Here is a 21,535-nt window from a genome sequence, read left to right as displayed (position 1 = left end):
AATATATCAAAATGCAGAGTGAGAATCCTTGAATTTCTGTGAGCCAATGACTTACAGAACAAAAATTTGAAATTCAGTCTCAGGTCACACATAAGCAGAAAGTAATTTGTGTGTCTGCCTTACCCACTACAGTATAATGTTCTTGAGGACAAGGACTTTGTCTTTCTCAAAAATGTTCCCCAGTACTTTGTATAGTACCTATCTCCTTTTTTTGTTTCTTTGTCAAACATAAATATTCAGGGTAAGTTTAGTATTTTCATTTTCAAACACTCTTTATCAAGAGTGCTTGGTAACTGAAAACCAAATAGGAAATTAAGAAGAGAAACACAAAATGTTGTCAGTATATATATTAGATCATTTTTAAACCTGTGACTCCTTTTTTTATGGCCCAGTGTGAGACATGGGGTAAATGGTGAGGTTAAAGTTAAAAAAAGAGATAGTCCTAAAAAAGATAAAGGGGTGCAAAAAAGGGAAATTTTGGGAATAGGCACTAAACTGAATATGAATCAGAAGAGTAGGGAAGCTTAAGGAGGGCATGCATTGCATGGAGCACTGGATGTTATACGCAAACAATGAATCATGGAACACTACATCAAAAACTAATGATGTACTGTATGGTGACTAACATAACATAATAAAAAAAAATTAAAAAAAAGAAGAGTAGGGAAGCTGAAAAAGTGAAAACAGAAGCAGAGGGCAAAGACAAAGATGTTACATGCTAAAATAGAACAAACACTGTGTGAGTGACCCTCCCCCCCCCCAGTTTCCCCAGTGATCAAAATTTGTCATATTTCAGCCTGTCAAGGTCTGGACATACAGCCGAGGTTAAATGATCTTCCAAAATCTGCCATTGCAGACATAGCTGAACTAGATGGCTGACCCTTCTTTGTCTTGTCCTCAAAGGTCTCATTCACACATTGTGAAATTGTAGCCTTCTCTAAATAATCTATTTTTAGTCTTATAGGAATAGATGTGATAGTTCAGATATTCCCCAATGGCAAATCTTCAGGCTAGTGAACAGATCATTAACTGAAGCATCACCCACTTAAGATGAGGCCTGAAATTTTAGGTTGTCTCTGATGATTTTAACCAAATAGCTATAAATGGCTGAGAAATATCGCACAGGGAGATAGAAGATTTCAATAGATCTGGAGAAGTTATAGGTAATATTTCTTTAGAATAAGACTTAACAAGAAACATAGGTACCAGTGTTGTTTCTGTCCTTTAAGGATGTGGTCCGTTTCATCTAGGTTATCAAATTTGTGGGCAAAGACCAACATTGCTTCTGAAAAATAATACCTGGTCCCCAGCCCCGGCATCCCACAAAGTACTCATTAAAGTTAGGTCCTTATTATACTTCCTAAATATTTGAGAGGAATTAAAATAAAATGCAATGTGATGCCTACACAGTACAGGTATAAGTCTTACACTAATTACTCTGAAGAGTAGGGTTTTTGTTCAGTTGGTCCAAATAAAATTAAGCCATTTCTACAAATCCCTTCAGAGCACTCACCATCACCAAGCACCATGCACATCATGCATTCAAAGGCAAGGCATTCCAACTCCTATCCTTAAGGGGTTTATGATGCAGTGATACTAGTTTATAATCTATTCCAATAAAATAGACATAAATGTTTGCAAAGAACTCTGATATGTTTGACAGCTGTGCTACCAAAACGTTTCAAGTGCTTTTTAGGAGGTTAAATCAGTGGGCGGGAAGAGATGATATTTGAACTGGGTTTTGATTAAGGAGTAAGAATTTGCCACTTAAAGAAAAGTTGAAGTGACAAAGTTGGGGGAGGGGGAAGGGATATTCTACCCAAGAAAACACATCAAGCAAAGGAACACACACTCATACACAAACAAATACACACTTGTGCACACACTCATGTGTCCTGGAAGTCAGCATATTTCAATCGGAGTTCTGAACTAAGTATTAAGAAGAAATGCTTTCTGGGACTGGCTTTGCTAGGATCCATTGTATGACCTTGAGCTAGACTTTTAAAGTCTCTGGATCTCAGTTATTCCATTTATAAAATGAAAAGGCTAGATTCTATGATAGCTAGAGCTCCATCCAATGAAAAAAACTGGGAAATATAGTTAAAACCTGTTTGATCTAAAACTCATGATTTAGGGGATACAAGAATAGTTCATTAGAAGTGATCCAAGCTAGCTGATTTTTAAATTTCATATAAGGGAAAACATTTTTGACTCTCACTAGTAGGAAAAATAATTGCAAATTTAAAATTTCTTCACTCCCAATTTCTTTACTATTTGGTAATACATATATCTTAAGATATAAATGTAACATTTTTCCTTAAAAATTAAGAACACTTCCCCCTCACCCTCCAAACTTCAGATAAGAAAAGGCACTGCTAAGACTTAGGACATTGACACATAGTACATTATAACCCTCTGTCTGGCTCTGCCTAGGCAAGTGGACATGATAAAGAATCAGTGCCGTGCACAGCTTCAAGTTCCAGGTGACAGCGAGAATTGAATGGCTGGAAATACAGTGGGGATGTACCACATCTTCTGCTCATATCTGAATATCTGTAGGATTTGCATTTGTCAAATACGAAAACTTGAGTTCAGAAACTACATAAAATACCAAAGATAGCACCAGACATATTATCCTTCCTCTGCAAACATCTCTCCAGGATTTGGAGCTCAAGGTTTCATCTTCAGTTCTCTGGTACTTCATTTGCCCCATCTGGAAGCAATGTGAGCACAGCTAAGAAGCAAACTTGAAATTTAAACTCTGCCAATTACACTGTTAGGTTTTAGATGAATTAACAATGAGTCAATGAATAAAAATTAACTGGTTAGTACATCACTAACTGTCCAGCTTTTTCATATATTTGTGGTGGACATATTTTTGCACATATACCTCTGTGTGTGTTCTATATCTTTTCATATTAGATTTAAAATGTTTCTTTGGGAAGAAAACGAGAATTTAGTACTGCTTACCGAAGGTATTCTTTTCATTTGTAAAATGCTTGGATAACGTCAGAATCTCAAACTGTATTTACAAATTGGAATAACTTATAAAATGGCATTTTAGGGAACGGATTCCATTTCATTTGTTTACTAGAAAAACACATTAAACATGTGTTTAAGCTGCTCTCTTCTTAAAGGGCCATCATCTGCTAATGATGAAGTTATGGCCTGTGATGTTAGAATTTCTCTTGGAAACACGGAAGTCCCGTTATACATGTAGCAATCATCTCTCTATTCATCTGTTGATGAATCTCTCTACTCATCTGTTGAATTAGTGACAGGCCTCATGGAACTTTGGATAAGACAGAAAAGCATATTTGGAGAGGAGACCACCCCTCTCCTCCAGTGAGTTTATCATTCTATTGCATACATTAGGATGTCCTAAGTTTTCTCTACCCTGGGTTCTCATTGTCCTTTGATATTGATCCAGACCACTTAGTGATGAATACAGGCAGCACTCTCTTTCTATTTAAAGGTCTTGAGTATCTATTATTGTTTTTATGTTTATTATCTAAACACCTGACATTTATAACATCTTTCTTCCAAAGAGCTCTCTGGAGTGCAATAGGGTGCCAAGTGAAGACAAATGAACGCTGAAGCACTTTGTGCTCTACAGATGAAAGGAGATTCACTCTGGATCTGCTGCTTTCCAGGACAACTTCTCTTACTTCTTGTTTTCTTGCTCCAACATGGCAAGCCCTACCCATGGTGCAGTTCTCAGACTCTGCTCTTCTTTATCTTCTTTTACTCTTTCAAACGTGCACAAACACACACACACACACACACACACACACACACACACGTTTCAACTCTCAGCTTTATCCTGATGACTCCCCAATCTGTATTTCACTACTGGATCATTTCTTAAAACCCTGCTTCATATTTATAACTATCTTTTGTAAATTTCTTCTTTAATATTTAAACAAATCTAACATTCCCAGCATAAAGCTCATTATTTATTTATCATTAGAAAAACTATCTTATAACTTTATTCGATATTCCAAATGCATTTTGAAATGTACAGAATTAAAAAAAATGGCCTGGCCCCAGTTAGAAATAGATTATAATAAAGAAAGGTATAAGAAGCTCAAGGGTAGAGGATTATAATGAACAAACAAGTTCAGTGAGCATAGCTTGGGATATTTTGGACTCTAAGAGTTTGAGGATGAGATCTAGTGAGAATGAGTTAAAAAAAAATCTAGGGTTATATTAGAAATTTAGGATAATCAACCTTTAGTGAGTAAGGCTCACTTTAGCCCAGATGTTACATATATTTTAGATATTTTTTATGTGTATCACATTTTTAGAGAGTGGATATTAGAGAATAACTAATGCTATTTTATTTATGAGTAATTATAAATGTAAGCATGAATACTGAAAGGATCATATGGTTTCTTTTGGGAATTTTTTTTCTTTCTTAATTATGCACATCTGGGAAATTCATACGAATTGAGCTAATGCAGCCAAATCCATTAACAAGCACACCCCCTCCAGTAAGTGTAGCTAACCAAATGGCAGGGCTGCTGCTTAGAGGAAATTAGTTCCTCACCCTCTCCCATCCCCAGGATACTACACTTTGCCTTTTCAACTCCTTGATCTCTAGCAGTGATGACCCCATTCTCCAGACACCCAGAGGGGATTCTTAGGACTCATTTTGGATACCTTCCTCTTAACCCATTTCATGTATCCAGTTAGTCAACGACTCCTTTGACTCTTCCTTTATGTCTCTGACATTTATCCTTCTTCTCCACCCTCACTGTAAGTCATTACCTTTCAAGCCTGAGTTACTGAGATAGTATCCTAATTGGGCCCTGTGTTTTATACAACTATTATACCGATTGCCACTTTCAAGACCTTGCCCAAGGAAATAAAACACTTCTTGTGTGCTAATGTAGTAAGTTTAGATTTCTCCCATCCTGACTTCTAAGACTGTAATTCACCTCCTCACTCCTCATCCAAATGAGTTTCATACTACTCTCCAGCAGGGGTCCTTTCTGGTCAGGGGCACTTTCTTCCTTGCCCCATTGCCTTGCTCCAGGATGTTGACTCCTAACTTGGTATTCATCCCTCTGGTTTGCCCTCCTGAACTTTATTCCACACTCATTTCCAACTGTTAACATCCCAAACATCCTTAAGGACCCAGTCCTCAAATATTACCTTCTCAGGTGAATTCTCTTTTAGGATACAACTCCGTGACCATCTCTTTCAGAAAACCTTCCCTCCAGTCTGGATTAGGTGGTCTTCTTTATGGGACACAGTACGAGGTAAGCATTTGTCCAGTTCATACTTAGTGTCATTGTCCAACCATTTGTAATCTCTTTTCAAAGCTAAGAGTAGGGATCTTTCCATGTGCTTCTTGTGATCTCAGTGCCTAGTGTCTTGACTGACATGTAAAAGGTTGAAGTGAACTCTACATGTTTGAATTTTTTTGCATTTAGAGCAACTTTTCTCAAAATTTCAGACTTAATTGTATACTGTTTTTGAATCATTCACCAATCTATTTGTTGATCTTCGTTTCCTAACAAGATTGAAATTTGTTTTTATTACCGAGGGACCTTATCATAGAGCTTATAGTGAATGGTTCCCACAGATCTTTCAGAACACTTACTTACACAAAAGTGATCGTTAAATTCTTGTTATTTAATTAAGTAATCAAACTATTTTTTTAAGTAATTGTTTTATTAAAATACACATACAGAAAAGTATACAGACCAGAAGCATACATCTTGATGAATGTAACCTATGTACCTCAAACCCAAATGAAGACTAAAACGTTATCAGCGCCCACAAGCCTCCTACCACAGTCCTGACTTCTTTTTTTTTTTTTGTAGTTTTTAATTTTATTATATTATGTTAGTCACCATACAATACATCATTAGTTTTTGATGTAGTGATCCACGATCCATTGTTTTCGTATAACACCCAGTGCTCCATGCAGTACGTGCCCTCCTTAATACCCATCACCAGGCTAACCAATCCCCCCTCCCCCCTCCCCTCTAGAACCCTGTTTGTTTCTCAGGTCCATAGTCTCTCATGGTTCATCTCTCCCTCCAATTCCCCCCCCCCATTTTTCCCTTCCTTCTCCTAATGTCCTCCATGTTATTCCTTATGTTCCACAAATAAGTGAAACCATATGATAATTGACTTTCTCTGCTTGACTTATTTCGCTTAGCATCATCTCCTCCAGTCCCATCCATGTTGATGTAAAAGTTGGGTATTCATCTTTTCTGATGGCTGAGTGATATTCCATTGTATATATGGACCACATCTTCTTTATCCATTCATCTGTTGAAGGGCATCTCGGCTCTTTCCACAGTTTGGCTATTGCGGACATTGCTGCTATGAACATTGGGGTGCATATGGCCCTTCTTTTCACTACATCTGTGTCTTTGGGGTAAATACCCAGGAGTGCAATTGCTGGGTCATAGGGTAGCTCTATTTTTAAATTTTTGAGGAACCTCCACACTGTTTTCCAAAGTGGCTGTACCAACATGCATTCCCACCAACAGTGTAAGAGGGTTCCCCTTTCTCTACAACCTCTCCAACATTTGTTGTTTCTTTCCCTGTCTATTTTTGCCATTCTAACTGGTGTAAGGTGGTATCTCAGTGTGGTTTTGATTTGGATTTCCCTGATGGCTAATGATGATGAACATTTTTTCATGTGTCTGTTAGCCATTTGTATGTCTTCTTCAGAGAAGTGTCTGTTCATCTCTTCTGCCCACTTTTTGACTTGATTATTTGTTTTTTGGGTGTTGAGTTTGAGAAGTTCTTTATAGATTTTGGATACCAGCCCTTTATCTGTAGTGTCATTTGCAAATATCTTCTCCCATTCTGTGGGTTGCCTCTTTGTTTTGTTGACTGTTTCCTTTGCTGTGCAGAAGCTTTTTATCTTGATGAAGTCCCAAAAGTTCATTTTTGCTTTTGTTTCACTAGCTTTTGGAGATGTATCTTGAAAGAAGTTGCTGTGGCCGATGTCAAAGAGGTTACTGCCTATGTTCTCCTCTAGGATTTTGATGGATTCCTGTCTCACATTGAGGTCTTTCATCCACTTTGAGTTTATCTTTGTGAGTGGTGTTAGAGAGTGGTCGAGTTTCATTCTTCTGCATGTGGCTGTCCAATTTTCCCAGCACCATTTATTGAAGAGACTGTCTTTTTTCCATTGCATGTTTTTTCCTGCTTTGTCAAAGATTATTTGACCATAGAGTTGAGGGTCCATATCTGGGTTCTCTATTCTGTTCCACTGGTCTGTATGTCTGTTTTTGTGCCAGTACCGTGCTGTCTTGGTGATCACTGATTTGTAATATAGCTTGAAATCAGGCAACGTGATGCCCCCAGCTTTGTTTTTCCTTTTCAACATCTTGGCGACTCGGGGTCTTTTCTGATTCCATACAAATTTTAGGATTGTTTGTTCCAGCACTTTGAAAAATGTCATTGGAATTTTGATCGGGATGGCATTGAAGGTATAGATTGCTCTGGGTAGCATAGACATTTTAACAATGTTTATTCTTCCAATCCATGAGCATGGAATATTTTTCCATCTTTTTGTGTCTTCTTCAATTTCTTTCATGAGTGTTCTGTAGTTCCTAGAGTATAGATCCTTTACCTCTTTGGTTAGGTTTATTCTGGGGTATCTTATGGTTTTTGGTGCTACTGTAAATGGAATCGTTTCTTTAATTTCTCTTTCTACAGTTGCGTTGTTAGTGTATAAGAAAGCAACTGATTTCTGTGCATTGATTTTGTATCCTGCCACATTACTGAATTGCTGGATGAGTTCTAGTAATTTGGGGGTGGAGTCTTTTGGGTTTTCCACATAAAGTATCATGTCGTCTGCGAAAAGAGAGAGTTTGACTTCTTCTTTGCCAATTTGAATACCTTTTATTTCTTTTTGTTGTCTGATTGCTGTTGCTAGGACTTCTAGTACTATGTTGAACAACAGTGGTGAGAGTGGGCACCCTTGACGTGTTCCTGATCTTAAAGGAAAGGCTCTCAGCTTTTCCCCATTGAGGATGACATTCGCTGTGGGTTTTTCATAGATGGATTTTATGAGCTTGAGGAATGTTCCCTCTATCCCTATATTCTGGAGAGTTTTAATCAGGAAAGGATGTTGTATTTTGTCAAATGCTTTTTCTGCATCAATTGAGAGGACCATATGGTTCTTCTCCCTCCTCTTATTAATGTGTTCTATCACATTGATTGATTTGCGAATGTTGAACCACCCTTGCATCCCGGGGATAAATCCCACTTGGTCGTGGTGGATGGTCCTTTTAATGTATTGTTGGATCCTATTAGCTAGGATTTTGTTGAGGATTTTGGAATCCATATTCATCAGGGATATCGGTCTGAAATTCTCCTTTTTGATGGGGTCTTTGCCTGGTTGGGGGATTAAGGTAATGCTGGCCTCATAGAATGAGTTTGGAAGTTTTCCTTCTGTTCCTATTTTTTGAAACAGCTTCAGTAGAATAGGTATTATTTCTTCTTTGAATGTTTGGTAGAATTCCCCAGGGAATCCATCAGGCCCTGGACTCTTGTTTTTTGGAGGTTTTTGATCATTGCTTCAATCTCATTACTGGTTATTGGCCTATTCAGCTTGTCAATTTCTTCCTGTTTCAGTCTTGGCAGTTTATAGGTTTCCAGGAAGGCCTCCATTTCATCCCAATTGCTCAGTTTATTGGCATATAGTTGTTGATAATAATTTCTAATAATTGTTTCTATTTCCTTGGTGTTAGTTGTGATCTCTCTCCTTTCATTCATAATTTTATTAATTTGGGTCCTTTCTCTCTTCTTTTGGATAAGTCTGGCCAGTGGTTTATCAATCTTATTAATTCTTTCAAAGAACCAAACTTCTAGTTTCGTTGATCTGATCTACTGTGTTTCTGGTTTCTAATTCATTGATTTCTGCTCTAATTTTAATTATTTCTCTTCTAATGCGTGGCTTAGATGTCGTTTGTTGCTTTTTCTCTAGTTCTTTAAGGTGTAGAGTTAGTTGGTGAATTCGGGATTTTTCTATTTTTTTGAGTGAGGCTTGGATGGCTATGTATTTCCCCCTTAGGACCACCTTTGCAGTATCCCATGGGTTTTGGACCAATGTGTTTTCGTTCTCATTGATTTCCATGAATTGTTTAAGTTCTTCTTTGATTTCTTGGTTGACCCAAACATTCTTGAGCAGAGTGGTCTTTAGCTTCCAAGTGTTTGAATTTCTGCCAAATTTTTTCTTGTGATTGAGTTCCAGTTTTAGAGCATTGTGGTCTGAGAATATGCAGGGAATAATCTCAATCTTTTCTATCAGTTGAGACCTGATTTGTGACCCAGTATATGGTCTATTCTGGAGAAAGTTCCATGTGCACTCGAGAAGAATGAGTATTCTGTTGTTTTAGGGTGGAATGTTCTGTAAATATCTATGAGGTCCATCTGGTCCAATGTATCATTCAAAGCTCTTCTTTCCTTGTTGATATTCTGCTTAGATGATCTGTCCATTGCTGAGAGTGGAGTATTGAGGTCTCCTACAATTAACATATTGTTATCAATATGACTCTTTATTTTGGTTAACAGTTGGCTTATGTATATGGCTGCTCCCATGTTGGGGGCATAGATATTTACAATTGTTAGATCTTCTTGTTGGATAGACCCTTTAAGAATGATATAGTGTCCTTCTGTGTCTCTTAAACTTTAGTTTAAAATCTAATTTGTCTGATATAAGAATTGCTACCCCAGCTTTCTTTTGAGGTCCACTGGCATGGAAGATGGATCTCCATCCCTTCACTTTCAGTCTGGATGTATCTTTAGGTTCCAAATGAGTCTCTTGTAGACAGCATATGGATGGGTCCTGTCTTTTTATCCAATCTGCAACCCTGTGCCGTTTTATGGGAGCGTTTAGGCCATTCACGTTGAGAGTGATTATTGAAAGATATGAATTAATTGTCATCATGTTGCCTGTGAAGACGTTGTTTTTATAGATTGTGCCTGTAAATTTCTGTTGTAGATCACTCTTGGGGTCTTTCTCCTTTTATAGAACCCCCCTTAATATTTCTTGCAGGGCCGGCTTAGTGGTCACATATTCTTTCAACTTCTGCCGGTCGTGGAAGCTCTGCATCTCTCCATCCATTCTAAATGAAAGCCTTGCCGGATAAAGTATTCTTGGCTGCATGTTCTTCTCATTTAGTACTCTGAATATGTCTTGCCAGGCCTTTCTGGCTTGCCAGGTCTCTGTGGATAGGTCTGACGTTATTCTGATGTTCCTCCCTCTGTACGTAAGGAATCTCTTCCCCCTAACTGCCCTTAAGATGGTTGCCTTGGTTCTAAGATTTGCAAGTTTTACTATTACATGCCGGGGTGTTGGCCTGTTTTCCTTGATCTTAGGAGGGGTCCTCTCTGCTTCTAGGACTCGAATGTTTGTTTCATTCCCCAGATTAGGGAAGTTCTCAGCTACAATTTGCTCAAATACATCTTCTAGCCCTCTCTCTCCACTCCCTCCGGGATTCCAATTATTCTGACATTGGAATGCCTCATGGTGTCACTTATTTCTCTGATTCTATTTTCATGGATTCTGAGTTGTTTTTCCCTGGCCTCCTCTTTTCCCTTTTTATCTATTATACTGTCTTCCAGATCGCTTATTCTCTCTTCTGTCTCAGTTACCCTAGCTGTTAGATTATCTAGATTGGATTGGATCTCATTGATAGCATTTTTAAGTTCTGCCAAATCACCTTTTATTTCTGCCCTTAGAGACTCTGTGTTGCCATTAATTGATTTCTCCATTCTAGCCATTGTCTTCACAATTGCTAGCCTGAATTCCATCTCCGACGTCTTGGTTTTGTCTGCATCCATTTGTAAATCTGCAGCATAAGTCATAATCTCTGAGTCTTTTCTGTTTTGGGGGCTCCTCATCCTAGTCATTCTGTTGATGGGTGTTTGAGGGAATGTATAGAGTCGAAATTATTGACCAGAACCCAAGCAAGATGCACCTGTTTTCTTGGGACCTTAGGGTTGCTGGCCTCTTGTTTTCCCAGCCTGTCTTCTGCAGGGGGGGGGGGCTGCCGTGCTGTTACTCAGGCAACCCTGTTTGGGCGGAGTTGCCCTGCGCCCCTGTGGCGGGGGATGGGCTCAGTGGGAATCAGTCTTTGGGGCTTTTGTTCTCTGGCGCCTTTCCCTGGCGGCTTTCCGCGTCTCTTCCGCGAGTCAGAGCAGAAGAGACCGTTTCCATCCCTCTGCCTCAGAGCAGAGAGACCTCAGTCTGTTCTTCAGTGAGCTCTCCAGGCCACACTGTCTCCGTTTCTGTCCGTGCTGCTATAAACTGCAGCGTCCTGGGTTGTGCGCCCCTCCGCAGCGCTCCCAGTCCTGCCTCCAGGTCGGGGCACGTCTCTGCCCTTTGTGCTTCTAAAACCACCAGCCGCTCCCAATTCGCGCGCACGGGACTCTGCCGCTTGGGGTTTCCACCCCCGGGGGTTGCAGTTCACCGGCAAGACCCGGCTTACCGGGTTTCCGTCTCGGAGGCTGCAGTTCAGGTGCGCGCGACCGTCGCTCCGGTTTCTGTCCGTGGGGCTGCAGTGCGCGTGTGCGCGACCCCGCTGGTCTGGTTTTCCCCCCGGGGGCTGCCCTAAAGTTCTTTGCTGACGCTACCGGTCTGCGAGTCCGTGCCCCGTCCGCAGCGCACAAGGCTGTCACTCACTGGCGGTGTAGGATCCCCATGGCCAGGTACCCTCCCACCACCCTTTATCCTCCGATATCTGCCCGCAGGATCACGGCTCTCCGCTTCGTACCTCAAAACCAACTGCCTGTGATATTCTGTTTGTAGAGATCCAGATCTTCTTACATCTCAGGCTGGTTTCATGGGTGCTCAGAGTGGTCTGGTAGTTATCCAGCTCAATTCCGGGACCAGTTGAAATAGGGTCCCCTACTCCTCCGCCATCTTTCCCCTCCTCCAGTCAAACTATTAATAATATGACAAACCAAAAATATCATAAGCCAAATTCGTAGGAGTGGAAAGAAGTTGCAAACCATCATTTAGTATTGTTTCTTAATAACAAAGTGGTCATTTTTGTCCCAAGAAAAATAATTTTACTCATTGGCTATATGCATTAAAATAAGTACCAATATTAGACTGCCTCACATTAGCTAATGAATAAAAATGATCTATTTTAAGAAATAATAGAGCACATTATAAGTTTCCCTTCACTTATTATCTTCCTCTCTCATTGCCCCTGTTGTCTTGTACTCCCTCTTGTTCACTTAGTGCTTTCAGATCTGCATCTTCACACCTGCTTATCATTTTCTCTATCCTCCTACTTCCCCAAATTGTCTAGTCCTTATATCCAAGCTAGATATTTTCTACATCAAAGCTCTAACTATAACCTATTTTTCCTGAAACAGCAAGTATTCCTCATATCAGCTCATTCTCGTTGCTTCCAAACATCACAAAAGGCTTCTAAAACCACTTACCAATCTGATTCTAGCTTAAGATCAATACTCTGTCATGCTTTCTTGCAAGAGAAAAAGAGAACACCACTAAAGAAAGGACTCTAATTTTGATTTTGCTACTGGAAAAAAGTCTGTGTGAGAAGTTTAACTGATAAACTGTTGTTGGATATGGGTATTGGAAATATTTACCAAGTGTATTGGATATATTCTATGTTTTGGAATTGTCTATATTGTGTATATTTGTTTCTATCTGTGTATATATATTATATAAAATTTCACTGGTATTTCTCTATTCCTGACCAATATCTATCATCTGTATAAAACCTTTTTTTTCATAGACACAATATATTGAGTTGATGACCTAAGCTTTCTTCTGTGTGAGGGGATATTATGATTTAATGGGTTAAGATGATGTAAATTCTTTTTTTAATTTTAATTTTAGATCTCTTAAGTTACTTTCATAGTTGTTGACTCAAAGGTTCTTATCTCTTGTCAGTAAAAAACAAGAGTTACTAAAGGACTCTCCCATTTGAAAACAGACAAACAAAAAAACTTCTCTATTTATTTTACCAAATAAAGATTTACTGGGTTTAGGAAACTCCCCTTGTATAATATTCACATCCCTTCAAAAGTTGGAATTTACCACTCACACACAAGTATACATAATTTTAATTGGATTTTTTTTCTGCCAAGAGAAAATAGGAATATCCATTAAGAATGGAGATGACTTTGGGGACACCTGGGTGACTTAGTCAGTTAAGCATCTGCCTTCAGCTCAGGTCACCATCCTAGGGTCCTAGGATCAAGTCCCATGTCGGGCTCCTTGCTCAGCTGAGAGCCTGCTTCTCCCTCTGCCTGATTCTCCCCCTGTTTGTGCTCTCTCTCTCTGACAAATAAATAAATACAATCTTAAAAAAAAGAAAAAGATTGGAGATGACTTTGGAGAATAGGATATTGAGTGAGTAGCCAGAGAGCTGTAGTACACTGTCTTTGGAGAGCATATAAGGAAGAAGAAAAGAGTGCTCCAGGTGGTTAGAGGGTGAGGAATTCCACTCCAGTTCTTCTGCTGACACAATCTATAATGCCCTGGCATCTCTGAAAATCATCTCAAGCCTTGCCTATGGTTTTAGAGCCCCAAGGCTGGACAGACCGCAAATCTATTCAAACAGGTAATTGGGGATTGGTGTTTGCCTTATTATCTATTTGTTCAATTGATGTACCTGCCTTTTGTTTTTTTTGTTTGTTTGTTTCTTACTTGCTTGTAAGTTTAACATAGGTATGGACTGTTCTGATGCTCTGTAGATCTAACCTTAGAGAAATGGACATTTCTAAACTACAGTCCAGCCTACTTGTGTAAATGTTTCATCTGTGGCATAAAGGATTAATATCCTGACAGTATTAGGCAGACAACTTGGTACAATAGAAAGAGTACTGTTTTGAGAGTTGTACTCTCTGAATACTGTCAGTGATCTGAAATAACTGTAAACTCTAGGCTTCCATGTTTCAGCTGTAAAATGGAGGAATTGAACAAGGAGATCTTCTGGGTCTTTACCAGCTTTAACCAGTATGCAATTCTTTTAATTACATATACTTCCTGATTTTCCTCTGATTTCTTTAATCTATTAATGAGAACTTAATGGGTTGGAGTCAAAGTGTTTTTCTGACAAATGGGGTGATAATACTTGCATTGTTTATCTCAAAGTGTTACAGTGAAGATAAAATGTAAAATTATGTGTGTCACTATGCATTTTGAACTGCAAAGTTCCATACTTGTGCATAACAAATTATTATTGTCTATTTCTATTTCTATTATAAAAGACCCATGATACTTCAGTGTGCAACCAGCAGAGGGAGACAGGTTCAGATTATATTTCTTCTTCAAACACAGCAGTTAATTGCTATGTGCACATGCGTTTTTTAAAAATTAAAATGAGGCTCATATTATTGGCAAATATATCACCAGCTCAATGCACTATTTGTATGTTAAAGTTACAGAAACAAATGAGAGAAAGAAAACACGAGAAAAAATTGGGGGGGGGGGAGTGTTTGATTTCTGGGCTTACTTTATTACAGAATTCAGAGATAGCTTTCCTACGAAGCATGTCATATTCCTGTGACAACTTCCTAAGCATGTCCATCTGGAGGTACAGACTATTTGAGTACCAATTTAGGAACCAATTCAGAATTCTAAAAGTAGAATTTCCAAATTTCCTCTGAAACTAGTTTCTTAACTCTACTTTCTCATTTTATCAGCCTGCACTTGAAGGATTTAAAAAAAATACACACACACACACACACACACACACAGGGGGGGTGGGGGTGGGGGAAAGAATGAAATCTTCTGTATCCAATTAGTTGACAAGTCCTGTAAGTCCTTCTCTGAAATGCCTCCAAAAGTCTTCACCCCTTTTTTCTTTCCACTATCCTTGTCCTGTGACCTGCTTTTACCATCTCTTGCCTGTTCTATTGCAGAAAGGTTATAACTGGTCTTCCTTGAGTTTGACTTGCCCCAGTCCATCTCCCACTCCATTGCCAGTTAGTTATCTTCTTTTTTTTTTCATTTTAAAAATTTTATTATGTTATGTTAATCACCATACATTACATCATTTGTTTTTGATGTAGTGTTCCATGATTCATTGTTTGCGTATAACACCCAGTGCTCCATGCAGAACGTGCCCTCCTTAATATCCATCACCAGGCTAACCCATCCTCCCATCCCCTCCTCTCTAGAACCCTCAGTTTGTTTTTCAGAGTCCATAGTCCCTCATGGTTCGTCTCCCCCTCCGATTTCCCCCCCTTCATTTTTCCCTTCCTACTATCTTCTTCTTTTTTTTAACATATAATGTATTATTTGTTTCAGAGGTACAGGTCTGTGATTCAATAGTCTTACACAATTCACAGCGCTCACCATAGCACATACCCTCCCCAATGTCTATCTTCTTAAAACACAAGTCTGATGATGTCACTTGCTTAAAGCCTTTCTTTAATGGCTTCCTTTTGCATACAGAATAAAGACAAACTCATTAACTTGCCTGCAGAGACCCTCACTGAACCCAACTTACAAAAATCAGCCATTTTCCATTTTAACTTTTTCCATCTCTAAGTCCACATCCTTTCCTACAACTTACCTTGCTCACTAACATAAAGTCTCTGAAGGAAGGTCTTCATTCCTCCTCATTATTACAAAGCAATAATGTATACAATGAATAATGCTTATTCCCTTTCTCCTTTGTCACCAGCAGCTTTATTAGTCTTCTAATAGTTTCTCTACTTCATCTTCCTTCTAAACTCTAATTTCTCATTGCCAGAATAATCTCCCTAAGATGCCCATATCTCATCCCACTCCTTCACAATTTAAAGTAGCCTTCCAAATTGGAGGTGATGAGGTGAAGTGTGATTCTTCATTCAGGCATCCGGGATTCTCCCTTATGTAGCTTCTCTCCTCAGCCTTCACTCTCTCCTCCCTGCTGCTAGTCAGGTAAGTCTTCCTCCAGTTCCATTATTGTTTCGGGATGGTTCTCATGGCCATCTTTTGCATCCTTTGCATAAGGTGTTGCCTTCCTCCAGTCTCCTCTTACACATCTTCCAAAGGTTACCTAATATACCATTTTCTCCAAGAAGGCTCTTTCTCGATTACCTTTTCTGAAGTACCATGGTGTTTTGATTCTGTTCCCTTCTAATTTAGTACTCCATTGTTCACTGGCTATCTTATTCTCTGTTTCATATGTCTTTACTTAATTTCTCCATCTGCGTTGTCATCCCTGAATTTTATTATTTTGCAGTACTGCTCAGTACCAGAGAGGACTGGGCATATATGTTGATTAATTTTGGTCCTGTTGTGTAATGGAGAGCAGCTGGGAGAGGATTACCTTATAATTGTACAAAGATGATGTTTGGTACCTCTCTAGGAGGGGGTTTGAATGGCATTCCCCTCATTAGTTTCCATGAAGGCAGGGTGTCAGTTGTGTACATTATTTTTTCTCCAGAGTTTAGCACAGTAGTTATATGGTAGGTCTCAAAAAAATTGCTTATTTTAGTGAATTTTTTTTTTTTTTTTTTTTTTACATAGCAACACCACTGATGAGACACATCTTGTGAATCCTCTTCCTCTCCCAAATTCATTGCTAACAGGAGAGAGGGCTGAGAATGTGATTTACAGATAGGAAAGGAAGATACTTTTAAGCAGGCAAACTTCTGGGACCTTTTGAATAAGATAATGACCTAACACTAGACTTGCCCTGCAGCTCAATATTGTCAGTAAACTCTTGAGAAAACATATTAGTGTTATTTACATGATTTATAGCCTCAAGATATTTAAATAGGCATTCCATTTAGATTTAGCAGGATAACTACTGCCTGCTAAATAAATACAGATATATAAGAAAATATTTAGTAAAGTTTAACAATTAAGTGGCATCGGCTCATCTTGTTAGGTACTTCTTAATCTGTAGCAAAGCACTTTCTTATACTGCCATTTAGTTAATATATAATAACCATAGTAAGGCTAAGCAAAGTTTATACCAGAAGAAAAGCACCAACTGGGACACAGTTTTGTTTTTGTTTTCTTGACTAGCTGGTATAAATTACAGTCTACTTGGCATTCTGTCAGTTCTTATTTGATGAGTGGTGACTTCCTGTAAGGGAACACCAGAATTGAACAGTACAGGAGAATTGAACTAGTACAGTAGTATGAGGGAAATATTGATCATTTGCGATTGAACATGGCCTTTTGGGGGAGGGTCTTCCCATCATGAGCAGGTCTAGTTAACTCAGTCTTTCCTCCATTTCTTTGCTACCCCCCAGTCCAAGCCAGTTGCCACCAGATGACAAAGATTTACTTTCATTTGTCTCCTTGCTTCCACTATTGCTCTTCTACAATCCATTCTCCATATGATATTTGGAGCAATCTTCCTCTCAATACCTGGCTTAAAATCTTTTACAAATAATACATTATATGTTAAAAAAAAAAAATAAAAGAAGATAGTAGGAAGGGAAAAATGAAGGGGGGGAAATTGGAGGGGGAGATGAACCATGAGAGACTATGGACTCTGAGAAACAAACTGAGGGTTCTAGAGGGGAGGGGGGTAGGGGGGTGGGTTAGCCTGGTGATGGGTATTAAAGAGGGCATGTATTGAATGGAGCACTGGGTGTTATATGCAAACAATGAATCATGGAACACTACATCAAAAACTAATGATGTATTGTATGGTGATTAACATAACATAATAAAATAAAATTAAAAAAAAAATCTTTTACTGATCCTTCAAGTCACTAGAATAAATTCTAAATTCTTACCTTGGAATCATTTCATTATGACCCCTCCTCAATTTCTAATCTCATCTGCTTTTTCTAGCTACCTCCCACAGCCTACATATAAGCCACATTCCTGGGTCACTGTCCTTGTTTTGTTTTCTTGTGTATGGTGTATCTGCCCCTGCCTCAGAGCCTCTGCACATGCCATTTCTTTTATCTGGAAGTCTTCTTGCAGATATTTGCATGTCTGCTTCCTTAGATTTCAGGGCATACATTCCCCTCACCACACCTCTAGGCCATTTTCTCTGTATCACACATATTTTTCTCCGTAGCATTTACTCTCCAACATAATCTTAATATGTATTTACTTGTTTATTGTCTATTTCTCCATTAAGGATATAAGTTCTGTGAGAACTGAGTCTTGGTCTGTCTTGTGTAACTATCATATCAATAAACACTGAATGAATGAATGAATGACTCATAAACCTAGTGGGCATGTCAGAGTACAGAACGGCATACCTGCCTCCACTCTTTCTCATTTCTCCTTGGCCTATTTCCTGAGTATAGGTATCCAAGTCACTACGGTATCCACAAATAGAGGATATAATTATCTGATTACCTGCTTGTACTAATATCTTGCTATACTGAAGATGCTGCTACCACCATCTTTCCAAATGTTGCAGTGTTCTCCCCATATGGGAGGGCTAGATAAAAGAACAGTAGCAATGCAGATGCTGCATTACTTGGCAATTGCCACCTCTTTGTCCATGGGGGCAGACTGGACAATCCAGAAAAAAGGAAGATCTTAGGGATGGTACGTACATGTCTGTGAAATAATAAGACATACATATGAGAGTAAGTTTGCTGGTGTGGGAAGATCCAAACAGCAGCTCAAGAACCTCAAAGACCTTATGAAAACTTAGATCCAAGTACTGATACTTACCAAAACAGAATGAATGAACGAAGAAGCAGAAGACCGATATGGTAACAATATACTGCAAAAGCATGAACGAAAATCAAACCATGAAAGAACAATTTATTTGTGCAGACTACAGATTGAGTGAGAGTTCTGTAGTAAGGATTTGAACAATATTTAACTGACTTGAAGCTGATTGATTTTGTTAGGCAGTGAGGCACATGTGGATGAAGCTACCGTATTCAAAGGAGCCAGATTCTGAAGGAAATTCACACGAGATAGTGCCATGCTTATGAACATAAACTGAGATACTTGAATATTGCTAAATTATGATGGAATCATTGAAAATGTCATAGCAGGAATCCTAAGGAGAAGTATTAACACTTCTGCATTTCTAGTTCATATGGAAATGCTAATTCCACTTATGAAAGTAAAGTACAGGCATGGCATTATTATGATTAAGACCTTACAACTGTAGAAATGTAGAGTGGTACATTAATAATATTATAGACATGTTTAGCATAAAATGCAAGCAATGTAACTAAATTAGTTGTACATTCCAGGCTGCATCTGGATTTCCTGTGAGCCTGTTACGTTACAAAGCTAAACAGAAGAATAAACCTTTCATGCTTCTTAGGGTGCTCAGACATTAGCCAGTTTTTGTTTTTCCTGCAGCATTTGTCCCTGGAGAGTGCCAGAATCTTCTAAAGCCTCTTTTAGAAGGCAGTATGTTATTTTAAAGGAGTAGTTAAGATCATCTTACTTGGGTGATGATGGCCGTTTCACATGGCTAACAACCATACTTGCCTCACAAATAACCCGAAAGTATGTTCATTTTTGCCGCCCTCTTGGAAGAATGCATATAGTGGTGTACAGAAAAATAGCTTGCATAAATTTCAGTAACTCATCTATTTGTTTCCTTCTTTACATTTCTTAAGAAAGCAAGCAGAGGAGTTCATTTTGGAATACATTTGGGGGAGTGACCATTAGGATGAGATAAGTTTCTCAGTATATATATATATATAGACTACTGGATTTATTAGAATCTATTAGATCTCAGTGAGAGATCCTGGAGGCAAGAAAACCAGAAGGAGTCCACAAGGGAGTAAGAAGAGGAAAAACTCCGAGAGAACATAAAGTTGAAATGCAAGTCAATGGTACACTCACAAATAGATTTATTACTTTATAAATGATGGGATAAGCCATGTGAGTGGGCTTAGGCATTCAGTCATTCCTCTGTTCTCACATTCATCAATTATAGAGTGCTGCCTCTGTGTCAAAGACTTAAGAATTAACTTATATGTTAAACTTCATTTTTTGGAAATTCTTCAGAAATCCAGTATAAATTATCAGTCTAAATTAGAGAATTTTTTAAAAAGTAGTCTTCTTAAAAAAATAAATAAAATAAAATGTAGTCTTTTTGTGTTTTACTTCCAGGGAACAAAGTAAGTCAATTTAGTTTAACAAAAGTGACCAATAAATGGACTTTAATGAAAATATTTTAAAAAAACTTTTAATTACATTATATCATTTCTTTCTATGTAAATATGTACTTATGATTTTATCTTCTTAGGCATGTCTATTCCATTTCTGATTACAATCCTGATTAACTTAATACATTCTTTTCTCAGAATGATAGTGACAAACTCCAGATTTGATTGATTTGCTACAAATTCCACATTCCTGTTACTTGGGTGTGAATTACTTTGAACCCCAGTCAATCTTTATGTTTCATCTTACAAGTCCTATTGGTAATTTGAGATTACTTGTATAGACATTAGTCAGCAACCCTTATACAGCATCTCCTGCAAATCATATGCTACCACCCCACCTTACTTCCTTCTTGCCCTGGAAAAAAACCTCTTCATTTCTTCATTCAAAGTGTAGTCCACTGATACAAGAGGATACTGATACTCTAGTTCCCATGGGGAGAGAAGGGGGTCTCATACCATTCACCTGGCCTCATCAATGGAAATAGATTTTCCAGTGGCCCCAGGCCTTTGGGTCTTTACTTTCTTCCTCCTGACATTGGAGAAACACCACTCACACAAAGAAGAGGTTCTATCTAAGACTATCCTTCATTTCTAAAAGCTCAGAAGAAGCCCACTGGGGGTGAGGGTGGGTGCTCTTTTCCCTGCAATCTTTGCGTAGAGTTATGTAATCCATGCATCTCCATTTGGCACTTGAAGTTCATTTTCCCACTGATACTGGGAACCAAGGGTTATGGGTTTTGTAGTTCACCTAACCACTTGACTTAATCATTTCTTGCGGCAAAAGAGGTTCCAAGTTTTAAACAGCTGAGTTAAAAATTAGGGGTGAAACATCACTGGTTTATTATCTGGGCCTGCTTATCAGCACCAACATAGTACAAAACACTTAAAAACCACAATTTTTTCCTTATTTTCCTCACATAATCTGTAAGAGTGTACCTCCTTTCAAATTGAAAAAGTTCAGCAGATAAATTCTTTGAATTCTGGGGGGACAAGACAGGTGTCAGCACAGAAAATGCCTCCTTAGGGCTTGTACTCTGATGGGACTTGATAAGAATTCCTAAACATATTCTCCCTCCCACCCCATGCCCTTGGCTAATCCTTTGTGTAACTAAGAGCGGTGGACGTAATATGCGTGCGTATTTACTTGTATATACTTGAAGATTTAGGGAAAGTTGTATAAGAAACTGGAAATACTTGTTGCCTCCAAACAGGAGCAATGGTTGCCTAAAGACAGGAGTAGGAAAGATAATTACAATTCTCTCTGCAGCATTCTATACCACTGGATTTTTGCACCATGTCTATGCCTTAACTATTCAAATAAATAAACACAATTTTAAAAGAAAAAAAAAAAAAGAAGAAGTCCTTGGCTGGTCCACCCCTATCTTTTATCCTCAGCATCCGGGGTGAGGGAGATATCTAATAGTGTGGGGCTGTCACATGAGTGACTAACAGTGTTAGCCCC

This window comes from Phoca vitulina, unplaced genomic scaffold (assembly GCF_004348235.1).
Source record: "Phoca vitulina isolate PV1807 unplaced genomic scaffold, GSC_HSeal_1.0 scaffold8, whole genome shotgun sequence".
In the NCBI taxonomy this organism is placed as follows: Eukaryota; Metazoa; Chordata; class Mammalia; order Carnivora; family Phocidae; genus Phoca; species Phoca vitulina.
This window is presented reverse-complemented; position numbering follows the sequence as displayed.